At 39.1% G+C, this 21,509-nt stretch overlaps 1 pseudogene; it reads left to right on the top strand.

Annotated features, from left to right (window-relative positions):
* The first annotated feature begins 2,914 nt into the window (after window positions 1-2,914).
* Window positions 2,915-8,204, top strand: LOC114892649 (annotated as a pseudogene).
* Window positions 8,205-21,509: the final 13,305 nt, after the last annotated feature.

Raw genomic sequence — 21,509 nt, 5'->3', positions numbered from 1 at the left:
AAAAAATCCAGACCTGGCCATAACGGGGTTTCCAGAAAGTATGGGAACTAGCGAAGAGTAGGCCTCTGGATGGGAGTGGGTCCAACATGAGATGAAATAATGCCTTAATGGGTATGTAGTATGCTGGGATGGAAAATATAGGAGCAAGGGATATTTGGAGAATCAGACAGCTAAGTATTTGACACTAACAAAATCTACCAGTATCCCATAGGGCCTCAGGTACCATGCAAGGGTTTGAGGGATTCCAGTATTTAATTAAATCAAAGTATGACAATGGGAGGAATTAAGGACAGCCTCAGGGATAGATGAACTGGGGATGTTACACCAAGACCTGTCTCAGTTAACCTGATAGGTTCAAAATGCAGGAAGTGGGTATACGGGACAAGACAATACCCTAACTGTAAGAATAAAGGTTTAGGTCAGGGTAGGGCCTCATGTTCCTAAGTGTTGAAATAGAGCTCTTTAGTTTCTTCCTCCTACATGTAAGATTCTTTTAGAGGTTAAGATGATGCTGGGCCTGCAAGCTAAAGTTAAATGGCTGGAACCAGGGAGGGAAACTAAGTTACATAGGCTCGGAACCAGGAAAAGCCTAACTAACGGTTTGCCTAACTAAATAGAATTGAATGTTGGAACTGAATATTTTAATATGTAAACATTTTACTGATACCAAAATGTGTCTTACCACACTCCCCCCAATCTCACACCACCCACCCTAACCTGCAGTGGCTATGGGTCCCTTGATTTCCATGGAAATATAGAGAAAAGAGACACTGATCTGGCTTGCAGGTATTTAGTAAGTTGTTAGCCTCACATCACATACTAGTATCATGTAAGTAGGCCATCTGAAGTAGGAAGCTTAGGGGAAAAACCTTGAAAAACACTTAAAATCTTAAGCCACATCTCTATACTACAACACCTTTCACAATTTCTTCTCAGATAAGCATCATCCCCATCAGTGAAAAAACTCGTATCTCATAATAGGAAAAACAGGCCTAAAAATTAAATGTGTGTCTTTGGAGGTCCCATCTATGGGATATCTTCCTGGTACTAGAAAATCCCCAGAAAGGTCAATCTTTGCACCCCTCCCTGAAAGCTCACCACCAAGGAAAATGACTAGATTCATAGATTTCCTCCCTCAAACCAGCTTACCTCACACATAAATCATTAGCAACTCAGCCTTTACTCACATTATCACAGTCACAAGAGTGGTTAGGGAGCAAAGCACTAACCACGGGAACTAAAACAGAGGTCACCCAGGCCAAGTTGGGCTGATGGCAGATATCTGCTCCTTATGCTTGGGTGCATAATGCGACTCGCTGCAATGCCTTTTTCACAGACCCTTTTTAAAGTTTCTCCACAAAATCCAACAGGTCAAGTTAGTTCATGATGCTTCGAGATAAACAATTGTCAAGAGAAAAACATGTAATATGTCTTACAATGTTGCAGTCCTTAAAAATATGACAAGGAAATAACCATGTAGACAAAACCAGAGCATTTAAAATAATCTGTATTCTACAAACATACCAGTGAATGTTATTAATAAGGTAATATGACATAAAACAAAATGAGAAATATATGTAAGACTGTTCCCTTTAGTGTACAGAATTCATGGCAGTTGCTGCACTATCGAGCTACTTATATCTATGACTGCCTGTTCTGGTAATACAAAATGAGGCCAAAGTGTGTCAACTTGTTTTCCACAGAAACCAAAAAATCTACATGAATCTCTTTTCTCCTGTGCCCTTTCACCTTATCTGCTCCCAGTCCTCCACGAAATGTCCTCTTCCTTCTCTAATTATTCTCCTCTTCATTTTGCTTGGCCTTGCACCCAAGCATGCAAGACAGAGAATCCTAGAGGTCCAAGATTCCAGAGTGGCTGTTTGCAAGGGGGAGGAGGAGATTACAGTAACTGCCACACTGTATATACTTCTGTGCAAACAAAAAGGGACAGTATTCAGAATGTCTCTCACATATAAAAGAGCTGGATGGCAGGATACCTGTGTGGCCCAAGGAACTAGAGGTAGCAAATTATGGGGAAAACAACTGTAACCAAAGGCTGGAAGAAGAAATGTTTGCAACCAGCTCTGTCTCCTAGCTCTCTGGTATTTGCGTCCAACGGGCAGAGTGTATTTTGTGAAGCATCAAGCACTGAAAAGAAGACTCCTGCTGCTTGAAGTTGACAGGAAGTAACATCCATGAGGGTAAGAATGCAAGGTCAAGGCTTGTCCTAGAAACATTGCCCATGATGGGAAAAAAAAAAAAAAGAAAGCAGAAGAGAAATGTAAGTCACAAGTCCAACCTGGCCCCGTCTGGCCCAGCCCAAGGAAGGTAGGAGTGAAGGAGATGAAATTAAAAGAGAAGAACCTTGGACCACAACACTCTCCACAAGGTACACTCAACGAACTTCACCCTACACTTTAACCAAGTTACAAAAAGAGCTTCTTAATCCTTACTTTTGCTCCTTAAAAGCTGCTAAAAGTTCAATAATTAGATATGATTTCAGAACAACTGTAATAGTTCAAACTAGATGGCTCTTGCCTTCCTAAGGATATTAATTAAATAAGATATATATAGCTCTAAGTATATGATACATAAAATATAATACTGTGTAGGATATAGGTAACTGTTAGTAAATTATATTAATGAATGTCTGTAAGAAATGTTGCAATGATTTCCCTAATGTAAGAGCCTGGGGGAGGTAAACCTGTCTTCTAGGGTTCCCTCCCCAGAGCTCAGAAATTTAGGTGTTGTTTTAGCTCTCCTACACTCTGTCCACCCAACCCCACCTTCCTGTTTGGGATCGGACCTCCGTATTGGCTATCTCATACCTTGAAACTGCCTGCTTTGTGACATCATTCGCCTATATCATATAAGTGACCAATGAGCAGTAACCAGTGACCTTTGTACTGGACACATGCGCCGTTCAGCTGCAGCCACTCAGACATGCTCTGGTGTTGTCTCCTCATCCCTTGTATCTGCAGTTGATGCTTCTTCTTCTCTGACCATGTCAGGTAAGAAAAGAAACTTTTTTAAATTTTTCATTAGATTTATTTTGCCCCTAAATTTACTAGTAGATTCAAAATAGCATGGGATAATGAGGGAAAGTATTGAACTAGAACTCTGGGGACTTAATTTCAGTTTTGATTTTGGCATTTACTAACTGTGTGACTTTGGACAAATCATTGACTCTCTCAGAAAGCCTGATTTTTTCCATATCTGTTACATTAGGATAATACATTGGTTGACCACTCTGATCCCTTTCTTTTCTAATATTGAGCCTTAAAGGGTACCCATGTAGAAAATGAAATCAGAGACTTCTCAAGAGTGTTTCAACAGAAAGACAGAAAAGCCAGGTGACATAGAAAACTAGCAATATATACCAAGATGTTTCATCTCTAATGGTCTCCCTCCACTAATATTTCGACTAGTTGAAAGGAGAAAATAGGGAGAGAGGATGGAGAGTACTGGGCTATATAGGGAGGCACAGAGTCAAACGGAAGGAAGTTTAGGACTGTTTTCATCAGCACAGGCCAACAGGAACCAAGAGATAGGAAACAATATAAGATTGAAGAGGGAAAGCATAGAGGAGCTCTCAAGAAAAACGTAGTTTGCAATGGAACGTTGATGGGAACCAAAGATTTTAAATTAAAGCAGAAACAGCATAGAGTGAATTCTGCTCAGAGCAGGGCAAAACAAAGTTCATTGTAGCAAATCCTTATTTTCACAGACTAAGAGGAAAGTAAGGACAGAAGAGGATATCACCAGGAAAGGCAGCTTACCAGAAAAGTCATACTCAGTTTTTTTTTTTTCTTTTATTGCCTCTCTGAATACAGTTGGCACTTGACAGTTTTGAATATAAACATTTTAGAAATATGTCCTAGAAATGATGCTTCCTATATACAAGAAACCAAAGTGGTTATCTAGGGGTCTGCTTTTCAATGTTTTATTCTTTCTAATGTTTAAACTATGTAAACGTTTTACCAATTAAACATTTTAAATGATATCTTCGAAATTGAATCAGAAGGACTGTTACCTTTGTGTGATATGTAGCTTCTAAGGCAAGATTGCTTTTCATCTTTACAGTTCTTTCCTTCCTAACACAGAGAGCACATTGATCAACAGCCATCGTTCGTTTTTAGATCTTAGCTACCTAAGAAGAAAAAGTCAAGCCCCACATCTCTAATTCCACATTGAGGGAATTCGCTGGCGGTCTAGTGGTTAGGACTCAGTGCTTTCACTGCCAGGGCCACGCGGCACGGCAAAAAAAAAAAAAAATTCCACATTTATTTAGAACAATATTGTGGAGTCCTTTTGATGTTCTTACATTTGAAAATCTCTTTTAATTGGATTCTACTGATGATGGTGTTTTTAGGTTTTGGGATGTCATCTTCTTGGATGTTGAAGATGATTATAATCTAAGCTCCAGGATAAATACAAAAACCTTCTTGATGCTTTTTAAGCTTCCTTTCTGCTTATTATATATTTCTATTCTTTGAAACATATATTTCTACCAGGCTTAATACCTGTTACTTGCTGGGTAAAAATATGAATGAGCACAATATTGAAATTCTTTTACACTTATTATTTTGCTGTCTGCTTTGTACTAGTTTTCACTGAAATACTTGTCTGCATATATTGTGGCTACCTATACATTCACATTGATTGAATTTTGTTGCTTTTTATGCATTTTTACTGATATATCTTCTCTGTCTGTATGTATTGGCTAGGAATTCATTCAAAATCACCTTCTATCGTGTTTTTTGGTTAATAGTATTCACTAAAATACAGTGGGCAAAATTCACTTTCATAACATTGCACGTATGGTACAGAATGTCATTTGTTAGTAAACTCATTATGCTTTGATACTTGCCACATACCCCAGTTTTCATAACTATGTATTTCGTTTTCGTTATGTAATATGTTTTTCATGATTTTTCTTTGTCTTTCTAGAACTTATTGTATCTTCCTGCACATAAATCATACACAATATATCAGTTTATTCATGTATTAATTATTACTGCTATTATTATTGGTGGTGGTGTTATAACCACTTTACAGATGAGTAATCTGAAATAATCAGATAACTTTTTTCTTTCCAAAAGCACTTAAGAAATTCACTTTCGGGTAATCATTTTGAGGTAGGATGAGAAACCAGGCTTGAAGAGGGTAAAAATGACTCTTTAAATTTACCAGGTGGACTGAGCTATATGTGAACTCTAGGTAATAGCGTGGGAACTGCACAAGCAAAGTGAGACACTGAAGATTACAATGGTAATAGCCGTACTGTTTTCTATCGGACAAAAAAACTGCCTATAGTATAAGTCTTATTTCTCCTGCTTTCTGGCAGTATCATGCTCAGAGTAGCATCCTGCCAAGGAAGTCAGGATACTTAGGTTCTGAAACCTGGTAAGGATACTAACATAATGAGAGAACTTGAACAAGTCAACCCGACCTCTCTGAGCCTCAGTTTCCTTCCTCATGAAATGAGACTGTGAAAATAGAAGTTCTCTAAGGACCTCCTAGTTCTAAAATGCTTCCAGTCTAGGAAACAGCATAGAAGTCAATACTAGTGCAGGCTGAAGGGAAAGATAGGACATGGAGAAAGTTGCTTCCAGCCTAGAGAACAATGTCTGAACAATACCACTTGGGTCTTCTGCCCATCTGTGCCCAACATGGGAGCACAGGCAGTTAATACAGAAGAGTGTAAAACTGCTCAGTCCTTACAACCATCATAACGGTCTGATTTTGGTTTCTCAGTAAGTATTGATGTTAGAGGTGTCCTGATAGCAAGAATCTTAAGATAATGCTGCTCCTCAAGCATAGTGAGAATTGTCAATCTCCCTGATTTTTTCATTACCTTCTTGTTCTTACAGAAAATTTCCAAAATCCATCTCTACTTGGAACTCTAAATTCTCTGCAGCACTCTCTTCCTGTGGTGAGCAATGCAACTTCCCTAACAGGAAGTGTCTGCAACTTCTCCAGAGTCTCTGCTCCTGCCGTCAGTTCGGCATCAGCTACTGGTACCTCCTTCCGGACACTCATGTGTAGTGCCTACCTTCACCAACAGTCTAGCACAACTCTGTTATCTGGAGTCACTGACCAGAGCCATATCTCCACTTCAGCTGCTTCCTATCCAGGTGTTCTTGACTGGGACATCACAGGAAGCACTGAAAAGAATTCTTCTTCACTCGGAGACTTTACTCTGGCAGTCACTGACCTGCACACAGCTGTTTGCTCCATGTTTATGGCAGCCCAGTATGATAAAACTGCAGACCCCAATAACATGGTCCCTCTATATCCATCACTTTCTGCCAGGCTTGCTCAGGGAACACCATCTCAAATTCCAAATCAGGGACACAGCCTGTCAGTTCCCTACCAGGAAGGAAGCCAGGTATATTACTATAACCAAGGCACATTGGGGTCTTTACTGTATGGAGAACTTGGCTACTGCCTGCAATCCTATGGCTCTGTGTCATACACATGAAGTAGGGCCTCTGTGAAACCAGAAATGGTAATGGTACTGAGGAAGGTTCAGCCCACAAATATCCAACCACCAGCTTCCACCTCTGGAATGTACTACCCTGTGTCTGCTCAACCCATCACAGAAACAAGTTTTCAAGAAATCCCTGATACTCACCAGCTCCTGGCCTGCACTGATCCCCTCAGCCAAGAGGAGAAGCCTGGTTCTGAAAATGCTGATCTTGGAAAGAACAGCCTGAGTCTTGAGGACCTAGGGACACCTGAAAATGGGATGGAATCTAGCAGTGGTTTTGCAGACATTACTACATTGGCGGAGGATATTCACCTTCCCCAGCTCTTTAATTCTTTGAAACATCTTGATCAATCCAAAGGTCCCAACGTGATCAAAGCCAAAGACAACAGAGCCATCAAGGTGAATCAGGTGCAGGAAAAGCCAAGTGTCATAAAGGTGCCCTTTGATCAACCCAGGAAGAACAAACATAAAGCCTCTGGGCCTATCAGTGGTGCTCCCAAGGCCAAAATCCAGCCAAAGAATCGAGTGCCTGTTAGGGGGAGAAGTGGTTCTATGCAATGCTGCAGTCAGTGACAGGGCTCCTGTGAACATGGCCAAGGATTCTAAAGGCAAACCTCAGAAAGTTGCATCCAGAAAGATCAGCAAAACGACGAGCCACGGGAAGGAAAAGACCAAAAGGACCAGAGGAAGAAAGAAGGCTGAAGAGAATAAGCAGCCCGGGAACAAAGTCAAGGCAGAAGAGAAGCCAACAATTCCCCAGACGAAGCGAAAGGAACACCAAACTGAGCTTATCCAAGAGAGCTTTAAAAAGCCTCGAACCTCCATAGGCATGCGCATGCTGGAGTGTGTGAAGGTTTTTCATGCACTGGGGAAGAAGAATGATAAGAGAACTGGGCTCTCCTCCTGTCAGGTCTTGGGAAATTCAAGCAAACCTAAAGACCCCCAGCCACCCCCAGCTATCCAGCCATGGCAGAATACCCCACGTGAGGGTAAGGGTCCTGAGAAAACTCAAGTCGAAGCCCAGAAACCAGACAGCAGTGCTGAAAGAGAGTGTCCATCTCCACCCCAGTATGAGCTGCTGCCTCCTGGGAAGGTCAAGTTGATACCTCTGCCTTTCTCTGCCTGGGACAAGCCCCAAGCTCGACCTGCTCCTCGGAGGCCACAGTCTCTGGCCTCACATCAGCGTGCTGTTGCTGACCGTGCCCACCCTGCTTCTACTAACTCAGCTCAACCTGCTGCATTCAGTTCTTCCCAGCCAGCTCCTGCCTCTTTGCCAGGTCCTGCCAAACCAGCTCAGCCAACTGTGACCAACCCAACCTAACCGGGTTGGACCGACCATACCCAGCCTAGTGTCTCTCAGTCTGTTGCTCCTAGGCCTGCACCCTACAAAACTTCATCTTGCACTTCTCTCCAGCGGAAGCTTGTTTCCCCTGCTGTGACTAAGCGCCAGTCCCCAGCCAAGCTCCAAACCGCATTTCTACTCCAAGACTTCAGCAAGCAACCAGTTCCACGGAGGGAACGCAATGTTCCTGAGGCAGTAATGTCAAAGCCCATCGAACAAGAGCAGAGGCCAGAGTGGGAGGCCATGAATAGGCGGGCCCAACAACAACGTGAGAATGCTGCCAAATACACCTCTTTGGGGAAACTGCAATTTTTCATTGAGAGGGAAAAAGAAATGGAAATTGCTGACTACTACGGATTTTTAAAGTAACAGCTACTAGGATTGTTGGTGCCACCTTGGGTACCAGCTGTTCTTCCATGTATAGATAAGATAGGTATAAATTTCTCTATTTATTTTGATGTATATTCAAACAATAAAACTGAATAAATGTAATAGAATAGGTGAGTAATAAAACTTTTGAATTTTGAGATTCTGCTAACTGTGGTGTGTGTTTTTTTTTTTTTTTTTTTTGATGGGGTTGGAATCAAAGTCTGCATGAGAAAGGAAGGACTGAAAGTTGGATGGGAGAATGAAGGAAAGGGGTAAAAACTGAGGAAAGAGAAAGGAACTTGGCCCAGGGCTAGGAAGGCCAAAAGACATTTATGGATTTATGAAAGGAAGCAGGAGTGAGGATGAAATGGCAGAAGTGAAAAGCAGGGTCAGAGGTCAGGGTTGAAAGAACCAAATTTGAGTAGAGTTGAAGATGACAGAAGGTGACTCTAGGTTTACTAGGAGAAATAGAAAAGGTCTTTTGGGGAGGCTGGCCTTAAGTCTCACAGCCACCAGATAGGTATTTAAGAAAACAAGAGGTTCAGGACACACCTCTGAAAGGTTTGAGTTGCCTTATTCAGGTGTGATTATAGTGGGGGGATTGGGAAATCTACGAGAGAGGTAGCTAGGGCTCAGAGTTATCCTAGGGGCAGCTGACGACAGGGGCAGAGCCAAGGGAACTGCTGCATCAGGAGGCCCACGAATAGGGCCTGGTATGTAAATCACCATGTACTCAACACCTGAGCACCAGGGCAGCTAATGAACTATTCAGTTAATCCTGGCAACGACAGGCAAGGCCAGTATTCCTGTGCCACTTCACTTAGAGAGGTGAATATAATCATCAAAATCTAGATGGGACAAATTACCTGGTTTGTTTAAAAATAAAGGTCAAGGAGGAAAAAAAAAAAGTGAGAGAGACATGGAGGGAGAGCTTAGAGATTAAAGAAGACTTCAGAGACCTAACAATCAACAGCAAAGTGTGGACCTTATTTGGATCTAACTCAAAATTCTTAAAAACAATTTTTTATGACATTTAGGAGACAACTGCCAATTTGAGCAGTCACTGGGTATTTACTATTAAAATATGATATTAAGGAATAAAAGTCCTAGATTTTAAATATACATACCAAAAATATATAGCTGGGGCTTCCCTGGTGGTGCAGTGGTTGAGAATCTGCCTGCCAATGCAGGGGACACAGGTTCGAGACCTGGTCTGGGAAGATCCCACATGCTGCGGAGCAACTAGGTCCCTGAGCCACAACTACTGAGCCTGTGCGTCTGGAGCCTGTGCTCCACAACATGAGAGGCCGCGATAGTGAGAGGCCCATGCACCGCGATGAAGACTGGCTCCCGCTTGCCGCAACTAGAGAAAGCCCTCGCACAGAAACGAAGACCCAACACAGCCAAAAAATAAATAATAATAATTAATTAATTAATTAAAAAAATGTATAGGTGTAATTACATGTTGTCTCGGAGCTGCTTCAAGATAATATGGAATGGGGTGAAACAGGTGGGGGTACAGATAAAACATGACAGCCATCAGTTGGTAAATATTAAAGCTGGATGAGTTCATGGGTATACAAGGAACACTCACAGTATTTTGTATACTTTTGTATATGTTTAAAATTTGTGATAATTGTTTAAAAACAAGACGACACTATAGAAAACAGTTTGGCACTTTCTCAAAGGTTAAACGTAGAGCTACCGTATGATCCAACAACTCTGCTACTACCTGCACTGCACATCTCAAAGAACTGAAAGCAGGTATTTGAGCAAATATTTGTACACCAATGATCATAGCAGCATGATTCACAATAGCTACAAGGTGGAAACAACCCAAGTGTCAATCAACTGATGAATAACAAAATATGGTATATACACACAGTGAGATTTATTAAGCCAAAAAAGGAATGGTATTTTGTTACATGCTATAACATGGATGGACCTTGAAAACACTAGTTTTAGTGAAATAAGCCGGACATAGAAGGATAAATATTGTAGATTCCACTTACACGAGGTACCTAGAATAGGCAAATTCATAAAGACAAAATAGAATAGAGGTTTCTAAGGGCCGGTGGGAGGGATAATGAGGTTGTTACTTTTTGATGGTTACAGAGTTTTTGTTGAGGATGATGAAAACGTTTTGGTTATAGACAGTGGTGACAGTTACACAACACTGTGGCTGTATTTAATGCCACTGAACTGCATATTTATAAATGGTTAAAATAAATATGATTTATGTATATTTTACCACAATAAAAAAAGAGGAATAACTGAGTTGAAATTTCAATTCTTCCTTGTCCGAGACTCAGTTTCATCCGTAAAATTCGTAATTGTAGTTGTCTATCCTCTGAGCTTACTGCAGAGTAAGCACTCAATATCAGGTATCAGTACTACTTCCACTTCAACAGCAAAGGACTCTTGTGAAGATTAACTAAGTCAATGGATACGAAAGAACCTTATAAATGGCAAACTGCTATACAAATATTAACAAACATTAGGTGTTACTGTCTCCCAAAGCTATGGAACAGGTCAGAAGAAGGATAATTCTTTTGCACTGGTATGCCCTACATGGGCCAAGAGAATATATGGGTTTCTGTACTATATCAGAAGGTATTAGGAAAAGAAAGCATAAAACTTAGAGAACAATTGTCTTTTACCCCGATGCTTAAACATGCTCAGGCAACTGCTTAAAAAAGTGCTAAAGACATAATGGACATACATTTCTTTCCTTTTAGGCTACTACTATTCTTACTAAAAGTTTACTTCATTTTTAAAATATAGAACATGGAAGCTTATAGCACTTCTTAAGCATATCTAGAGCCTATTGCCAAATACAATAGTGCAATTCATATCTTTAATCTCATTATGAAACAGCAATTACAAATGTGTATTTAAGGAAACGACTAGCTTCCCTTTTTGAACCCATGAAAGAAGGCCAGGATTCACCTTAGCATAAGATGATAATTACTGAACTACTATGAATTATTACAGTATCAGAAAGAAGGTCATTTTCAATTACGGGTTCCATTTATCTCTAGCTTATAATAGCGGCGAGCATATGTTAAGTCAATAATCAGCCCAAGTTCTTCGTTGTATTCTTGGAGTTTGTTAAAAAAGATCCAAGGCGGAAATACATTCTTCTGGAGCAAGATTCTTTTCAAAACTCTGTCAGAAAGAATAAAATAAGAAAGAACATGTGTTTAAAATCCTTTATTATATTATCCATTTATTCAAACCCTGTGATGCTAACATATGAGATTCAAAGTAAAGTTTCTTCCTCTGGAGTTTACAAGGGTATTACGATCCTTTCTTCCAGAGAGATTAGACGGAAGAAAATAAGCTCACTTCTATATACTTATTTCTCTGTTTCTTTATTTCATGTTGGTCTCCTAACCAGACTCTAAACTCCCAGAAGGCAGGGACTACATCAATTTTGCCTACCGCTGTACTGCCAGCTCCAAGCAGAGTGCCTGTGAATAGACACATAAATAAATACTTCTTGAATATTTACCTATATCAAGGATGGTTTTCACTGCTAAATAATCTTTTATGTGTTTGGCTTATTTATGTACTCTGTTCGATTGATCTGTTTGGTTATTCAAGTGCCAGCAACACACTTTTCTTTTTAAATTAGGAGACTAGTTTTAGAGCAGTTTGAGATTCACAGCAAAACTAAGCTAAAAGTACACAGTTCCCACTTATACCCTCTCTCCTTCAAACCACACAGCCTTCCCCATTATCAACATGCCATACCAGTGTGCTTCATTTGTGAGAATTCATGAACCAACACTGACACATCATTATCAATCAAAGTCCATAGTTTATTGCATTCATGGTACAAGTAACTGACTATTTCTTTATTTCTAGTATAATCATCCCCAAACATTTACATACAGAGATACATATTACTTTCTTATAAATTACTTTATTCTTTATTTATAGTTAGGGCATTCCATTGTTGTTGTTGTTGTTTTAAATTAAGTACAAAAGTAGGTTGTATTTATCAATGAATTCCATTTCTGGATAGCAAAAGTGGTAGTAAAAATTATTTGCTATATAAAGGGAAAACGGAGTACGATGGGTTTGGGAGCTAGGGCTCTATATGGTGAATTCAGATTTCTGGAAGAATACGGTATTAACTTTTGCTTACCCTTTTTAAAGGAATTTTGAAAGCAATGAAACGAGTCCCAGGCATCCGCTGTTCAACTGGGAGATAGTCTTTCGACCTGTTAATATATTTTTTGTTAGGCAAATTTTATGTTAGGCTGTCTCCCTGCATAGGATGAATGCGCCTTGAAAATGGATATCATATCCCTCTATAATAGGTCCCTCTTCTTTCTGCTTTGCATTTGGCTGCTCCACTTATTCAACCCCACCTTGTAATAAGCTATACTTCCCTCGTTCCTGTTTTCCCATCTTGAAAACAGATAAAAGGCAACAAAACAGTGCAACGGTCTCAACAAATAAGGGATATCTAAAACCAGAGGTGGCCAGAACTTCTGTATCCCTGATAGAACCTAGCCCGGTGTGGACTACTAAGGTATCATTAATACATGCGTGTTGACTGACATAATTTAAACTCAATTATTCCACTTCATAATTTAATTTTAGTCCTTATAGAAAACCTGAATAATAAAATTCCTTAATGCTAGGAATCACAATGAAAAATAATATCTGAACTGACTTCTGTAAGATGAGTTAGAACTAAGGTTAATTCAGTATATCTGAAGCATAGAAAGTGAGGGCAATAGTGGCACAAGATGGGGCTAGAGAATCAGAGAGGATTCTAGACCACGCAGAGTGTTAAAGGCCAACAGTTTGTTTTCTATTCTCAAAAGAATGTTTTTGAGCGATGTTTATGAGCAATGTTCCGACCTGCTTTTATGGTTTCTTGTGTGCAGGATGGATTGGAAGGAAACAAGATATATGGACACTAATTAGGACCTAATTGCAACAGACAGGCAAGTTCAGTATTCGGATGTTGAGGAAGAGTTGACAGCTTCGGAAGAAATTCAAGAGATAAACCGAAGCGGGCTTAATGGGGTATGAGATGGAGGAAAGGAAGGTCTTAGGGAATTAAAGCGTTTACTATACACATGAGCACAACCTCAAAATTAATCATTTGAACATACAGAGGTAGAGCTCTCAAATGACACCGGTTAGGAAGCAACAGTACAGCCTTTATAATTCCTAGAGACAACACAAATCAACTGTTTCAATGGAAAATTCGGCGCTACCGGTGCGTTTTTTCACTCAAACTTAGTTCCAGTAACTATTACGCACGTTTTCTGTGCCTAAACAACACAGCTTGAGGAACTGAAGGGAATTCCATTTTGGTAATTAAGGAGTGTCCCCAACATTGACAGTCCCAATCTTAAAAAGCAGTCCCTCTGCATTTTACCCAGGGAGCAATGGCCAGAGCCTCCCTTTTAAGACGATGGGGAGAAAGCAGAACATCACACACTGTCCCTTTCAGCTACTGTGAACTGAGCTGCGAGACGACCAATACCCCCTAGCACAGCGTGGATGGGCCAGCGCGCGGGGGCAACTGTGACAGGCGACAGCACAAGAGACGAAGCTCAGGCCCAGGGGCTCTGAACTCCACCAGCCATGCCCAGAGCCCAAGGCATATTACCTTTCCGGAATGTGCTTTCCGCCCTTCCTCGTGCTGACAAACGAACGTCCGGAAAAGCCGCGACGCTGACCCCAGTGCCCGCGGGTATGATGCTACTGGCTCATGTCACCCCCAAGATACTGCCCACCCAACGCCAGGAGTAACAAAGTTGCCAACCCGGTGCCCCCAGTGCCAGCACAAGGCCACGAACCACAGGCGCCTAGGCACAAGCCCACGCAGCTTGCGGACCTCTTTCTACTGCGCATGCGTCACCGCACATCGAGATGACGTCATCATGCAGGCGGATTAACGCACTTGATTAGTAAAGAGGATTCTGATGCCTGCAATTTCCCTCCTTAGCCGGAGGCTGGTAGCACACGTCCATTAGTTCCTGTGTGTACCCTTCAGAATTCCAATCATACGGGACATGGAAAGTTGTCCCACTCTCCCAGTTTCTTGTGTGGTTCTTTCAGATATTTCCCAAGTGCTTACATTCACACTTGTATCTTGTATGTAAGTATTTGTATGTAACAGATATCCTGTATTTTATAGAAGAGCAGCATACTATGTACGTACTATATACTTAGTGTACAATGTGTCTTGGATAGGGACGCTGTTACCTTTCTAAAATATAAACTTGGCTGGATTGCTCTGTTGCTTAAATATCTTCACTTAGCACAGAATAAAGCCCAAGTTTTTAGCATAGCATTGAGAACTCTTCATAAATAAATATCAGTCTGTCTCTCCAACTGAATTATAAGTTCAAACTATGACTTACAAGGACCTACATCATCCACCTCCCTCCTTTGCCCTGCCAGCCTCCCTGATCTCATCCTCTACTGTCCTGCCCTCACTCACTTTTCCCTGTCCAGCCACACTGGCTTCCTTACTATTCCTCAAACATGCCAAGCACAATCGTGCCCCAGGGACTTTGCACATACTATTCCTTCTGCTTCAGAACACACCCTCCCACCCCATCTCCACTCTCCCACATATCCAATGGCTTGTTTCTCACTTCAAGGCTCTGCTCAATCGACATCTTAATAGAGGGGACTTCCCTGATCACCTACCACATTCCCTCACCTCTTCATCTTCTTTTGTTATTCTCCAAAGCATTTACCACTACTTGACAATCCATATATTGACTTATTTATTCACCTCTCTCCCCCACTAGAATGTAAAGTACGTAAGGGCAAGACCTTTGTTCTCTTCCTACTTCCTAGAACAGTGCCTTCAACTTAGAAGGTGTTATACAACTATTTGCTGAAAATGCAGCCTCATCCACAAGAACACAGGCACCTGTCCCCTCCAACATGAAGCCTACACAAACCACTGAAACAACGTTAGTCACTGTGGGCAGACAACAAAGCCTATGGGATCTATGAACTTGCAGCCTGTGAAAAGGAGACACAAAACACAGTAAGTTAAGCAAAATGAGAAGACAAAGAAATACACAGCAGATGAAGGAGCAAGGTAAAAACCCACCAGACCAAACAAATGAAGAAGAAATAGGCAGCCTACCCGAAAAAGAATTCAGAGTAATGATAGTAAAGATGATCCAGAATCTTGGAAATAGAATGGAAAAAATACAAGAAACGTTTAACAAAGACCTAGAAGAACTAAAGAGCAAACAAACAGTGATGAACAACACAGTAAATGAAATTATAAATTCTCTAGAAGGGATCAATAGCAGAATAACTGAGGCAGAAGAATGGATAAGTGACCTGGAAGATAAAGTAGTGGAAGTAACTACTGCAGAGTAGAATAAAGTAAAAAGAATGAAAAGAATTGAGAACAGTCTCAGAGAACTCTGGGACAACATTAAACGTACCAACATTCAAATTATAGAGGTCCCAGAAGAAGAAGAGAAATAGAAAGGGACTGAGAAGATATTTGAAGAGATCATGGTTGAAAACTTCCCTAATATGGGAAAGGAAATAATCAAGTCCAGGAAGCACAGAGAATCCCATACAGGATAAATCCAAGGAGAAACACGCCAAGACACATATTAATCAAGCTATCAAAAATTAAGTACAAAGAAAAAAAATTAAAAGCAGCAAGGGAAAATCAACAAATATCATACAAGGGCATCCCCATAAGGTTAACATTTCAGCAGAAACTCTGCCAGCAAATAGGGTGTGGCACAGAATTCTCTTGCATTCCTATACACTAATGATGAAAACTCTGAAAGATAAATTAAGGAAAGACTCCAATTTACCATTGCAACAAAAAGAATAAGATACCTTGGAATAAACCTACCTGAGGAGAGAAAAGACCTGTATGCAGAAAACTATAAGAAACTGATGAAAGAAATTAAAGATGATGCAAACAGGTGGAGAGATATACCATATTTTGGATTGGAAAAATCAACATTGTGAAAATGACTATATGATCCATAGCAATCTACATGTTCAATGCAATCTATCAAACTACCAAGAGCAGTTTTCACAGAAATAGAAGAAAAAATTTCACAATTCCTATGGAAACAAAAAAGACCCCAAATAGCCAAAGCAATCTTGAGGAAAAAAAAATGGAGCTGGAGGAATCAGGTTCCCTGACTTCAGACTATATTACAAAGATACATTAATCAAGATAGTATGGTACTGGTACAAAAACAGAAATATAGATCAATGAATCAGGATAGAAAGCCCAGAGATAAACCCATTCACATATGGTCACTTTATCTTTGATAAATGAGGCAAGAATATACAATGGAGAAAAGAAGGTCTCTTCAATAAATGGTGTTGGGAAAACTGGACAGCTGCATGTAAAAGAGTGAAATTAGAACACTCCCTAACACCAAACACAAAAATAAACTCAAAATGGATTAAAGACCTAAATGTAAGGCCAGACACTATCAAACTCTTAGAGGAAAACATAGGCAGAAAACTCAGTGACATAAATCACAGCAAGATCCTTTTTGACCCACCTCCTAGAGAAATAGAAATAAAAACAAAAATAAACAACTGGGACCTAATGAAACTTAAAACCATTTGCACAGCAAAGTAAACCATAAACAAGATGAAAAGTTAATCCTCAGAATGGGAGAAAATATTTGCAAATGAAGCAACTGACAAAGGATTAATCTCCAAAATATACAAGCAGCTCATTTAGCCCAATATCAAAAAAACAAACCACCCAATTCAAAAATGGGCAGAAGATCTAAATAGACATTTCTCCAAAGAAGGTATAGATTACCAACAAACCCATGAAAGGATGCTCAACATCACTAATCATTAGAGAAATGCAAATCAGAACTACAATGAGGTATCACCTCACACCAGTCAGAATGACCATCATCAAAAAATCTACAAACAATAAATGCTGGAGAGGGTTTGGAGAAAAGGGAACCCTCTTGCACTGTTGGTGAGAATGTAAATTGATAGAGCCACTATGGAGAACAGTATGGAGGTTCCTTAAAAAATTAAAAATAGAACTACCATATGACCCAGCAATCCCACTACTGGGCATATACCCTGAGCAAACCATAATTCAGAAAAAGTCATGTAACACAATGTTCATTGCACCTCTATTTACAATAGCCAGGGCATGGAAACAACCTAAGTGTCCCTCAACAGATGAATGGATAAAGAAGATGTGGCCCATATATACAATGGAATATTACTCAGCCAGAAAAGGAAACGAAAGTTAGTTATTAGTAGTGAGGTAGATGGACCTACAGACTGTCATACAGAGTGAAGTAAGTCAGAAAAAGAAAAACAAATACCGTATGCTAACACATATGTATGGAATCTAAATATAACCAAGAATGGTTCTGAAGAACCTAGGGGCAGGACAGGAATAAAGATGCAGACATAGAGAATGGACCTGAGGACGCAGGGTGGGGAAGGGTAAGCTGGGACGAAATGGAAGTGTCACATGGACATATATACACTACCAAATATCAAATAGATAGCTAGTGGGAAGCAGCCGCATAGCACAGGCAAATCAGCCTGATCCTTTGTGTCCACCTAGAATATTGGTATAGGGAGTGTGGCAGGGAGATGCAAGAGGGAGGGAATATGGTGATATATGTGTACCTATAGTAATTCACTTTGTTATACACTAGAAACTAACACACCATTGTAAAGCAATTATACTCCAATAAAGATGTAAAACAAAAATACAGGGGAGACAGAAGAAAGAGGCCACAAACACACATATAGATGACCTGGTGCATGATAAAGAACAGCAACAGAAGAGTAAAACAACAAACAAACTTCCTAATATTGATGTAGTGAGGAAAGAATGACCTTTTCAATAAATGGTACTGCATCAATTCAGTATCCGTAAGGAAAAAAAAAACAAGTCTTGAATTTCTACTTTATATCACCACCTAATTCAATTTCAGATGGATGGTAAATATAAATATAAAAGGTAAAATGAAAAACAAAGACTTCTAAATATCCATCAAATGATGTATGGATAAACAAAATGTTTATATCTATACAATTAAATATTTTCAGTCACGGAAAACTAGAAAGTACTGATAAATTTTATAACATAGCAAAGCCTTGAAAATATTGTTTAGTGAAAAGAAATCAGTAACAAATTACGTATACTATTTGATTCTATTTTTATTAAATGTCCAAAATAGGTAAATTAATTGTGTCTAAAAGTAAATTTGTGGTTGCTTATGGCTTGGGGATATCGGGAATTAGAAGAGTGATAGCTAAAGTGTACAGAGTTTCTTTTTGAAGTGACAAAAATGATCTAAATTGACTGTGATGATGGTAGCCCATATCTGTATATACATGTAAATCTTTAAATATAAAAAGAAACCTTAATTGTTCTCTAAACAATTAAATGGGTAGATTGTATGGAATGTGAATTTCATCTTAGTAAGGCCACTATTAAACAAAAGTAAAAACTTCTAGAGTAGGAAACAAAGATGAAACCTTTCATGGCCTAGGTCTGTAGTCAAATGTTTTGAGGGAAGTTTATGAGGGAAGTTTATCGTGATACAGTCCTACTTCAAGAAAAGAAAAATCTCAAATAAACAACCCAACTTTCTACCTAAAGGAATTAGAAAAAGTAGAGGAAAAAAAGCCCAAAGTAAGCAGAAGGAAGGAAATAATAAAGGCCAGAGTGGAAATACATAGAGACCAAAGAGTAATAGAAAATATCAATAAATTTAACAGCCAGTTATTTATAAAGATAAACAAAATCGAAAAACATTTAACCAGACTCCTCCAGGTAAAGAAAGAAGACCCCCCAAAATAAAATTAGAAATTAAAAAGGAGACATTACAACTGATATCACAAAAGCACAACCATAAGAGAACACTATAGACAGTTACACACTAACAAACTGAACAACCTAGAAGAAATGGATAAATTCCTAGAATGTACAATCTCCCATGACTGAATCAGGTAGAAATAGAAAATATGAAATGACCAATTACTAGTAAAAAAATTAAATCAGTAATCAAAAACTCCCAACAAACAAAAGTCCAGCATCAGAAGTCTTCACAGAGGAATTCTAGCAAATATTTAAAGACAGTTTCTCAAACTATTTCAACAAATTGAAGAGAGAGGAGTACTACCAAACTCATTTTACAAGACCAGCATATGTGATACCAAAACAAGACAAAGACGTTACCAAGAAAGAAAACTACAGACCAAATCTCTAATAAACACAGATGCAAAAATCACAAACAAAATAATACCAAACTAAATTCAACAATATATAAAAAGGATCATATATCATAATTGAGTGGGATTAATTCCAGGGATGCAAGGATGGTTCAATAACCAAAAAACAATGTGATATACCACATTAAAAAAATGAAATATAAAAATCATATGATCATCTTAATACATGCATGGAAAGCATTTCACAATATTCAACATCAATTCATGTTTAAAACTCTCAACAAAGCTGTTATAGAGGGAACCTACTTCCACATAATGAAAGTCATTTATGACAAGTTAACATCATACTCAAGGGTGAAAAGCTATAAGCTTTTCCTCTAATATCAGGAATAAGACACATGCCCACTCTCACTACTTCAATTTTACATAGTAATGGAAGTCTTAGTAACAGTAATCGGACAAGAAATGAAAAGAAAAGGCACCCAAGTCGGAAGGGAGGAAGTAAAACTGTTACTATTTCCAGATGACATAATATTATATATAGAAAACCCTAAAGACACCACCAAAAAACTATCAGAACTAGTCAGTGAATTCAGTTAAGTTGCAGGATACAAAGTTAATATACAGAAATCGGCTGCATTTCTATACATTAACAATAAACAGAAAGAAAAATCAAGAAAACAACCCCTTATAGGATGGGTAATCATACATGATGTGGGACATTTTCCTTTCTTTTTCTATATACTTCTTCCCAGGTCTTTGCTGATAAAATGAGGCTCCCAGGAGATTTAGCATAATGTGACTGTTAACAGATAAACTGAGGTACATTAAAATTTTGAAGATTTTATTTGAGCAAAGATCTATTTGAATCAGGCAGCAACAAGCCAAAAAATGATTAGAAATATTCTACCAGCAGGAGCTAAGGGAAAGACTTTTATCGGGCAGACTGGAAGCAAAACAAGCAAACAGGAAAATGATTTGATTGACTATAACTTAAGCTGTTGCCCTATTTGGGAAAGCCTAATTGGCTATTTGTGATTAGTTTTTCTTAAATTTTGATTTATTAACCTTGAGGCATTTATAAGAATTGAGACTAGCTTAGGTTTTGGTTTGCTTACCTATGCTGCCAAGTCATAAGAGCCACCTTGTTTAATAGCCTAATGGCTTCCTTGTTCAAGTACTTTAACAGAAAGTATGCTTTTCATTGCTGGCTAGAATTTAGTCTATACAAGGCTGTGGAGACCTTGAATGTGTACTGTAAAAACTTTAATAAAATACTGTTTGCTTTTCAGTTTTAAAGTTTTGAAACAAGGCCAGGCATAAGAAGGCAACTACTTTAATTTCCCCTGATCAGGTAAAGATAAACATTGATAGCCTTACAAAACTTTGCAGGTGAAGCTGCCCTGAAATGGCAATTACAATCTCCAAAGGTGGAGGAGGAGGGAACACAGATGTACACAATTATTGACGAAAAAAAAATTCTGTCATCAGATCTACTTCTATTTCCCTCATGTCTCCCAAAAAGGTCCCATCATTGATCATGGAGGAGGAAATAAGCAACCATTTTATAGAGCAAGATAGTTTCGAGCAATGGTTAAGCACTAGACTTAAAGCCAAAGGATCTGAGTTCAATCAAATTCCAGTCCTGTAACTTATTTTTTAAACTTAGTCATCTCTCTCTGCTTCAGCTACTTTGACTGTAAAATGAGGGTAGTATTAGTACCCATCTCCAAAAAATGTTATAAGAATTTTACATACCTGGCATATAGCAAGTACTATAGGTATTTTCTATAATTCTTATTTTGTCATTGACCACCTTTGAAGCACTTCCATGATGTTAGAGGAGAGTAACAGGGTGACCAATATGAGATGAAAGATATACTTTTGGTGTATTGGCTTGTAAATGTGTTACCTTTCCCAGAGAATATAATGCCCATGAAAGTCATAATTGTATCAATATGCTCACGTTGGGTCCATGACTTTTTAAGGAGGAGAGCATATGGTGGAATTTCAGGCACCATGGGAGGTCAATGAGGGAAATATTTCTGTTGAAGAAGAAAACTCTTTTAAAGTTGCTGATTTTACCTACTCATG

Source organism: Monodon monoceros, unplaced genomic scaffold (genome assembly GCF_005190385.1).
Source record: "Monodon monoceros isolate NGI ecotype Baffin Bay Population unplaced genomic scaffold, NGI_Narwhal_1 Super_Scaffold_1, whole genome shotgun sequence".
NCBI classification, from domain to species: Eukaryota; Metazoa; Chordata; class Mammalia; order Artiodactyla; family Monodontidae; genus Monodon; species Monodon monoceros.
This window is presented reverse-complemented; position numbering and strand designations above follow the sequence as displayed.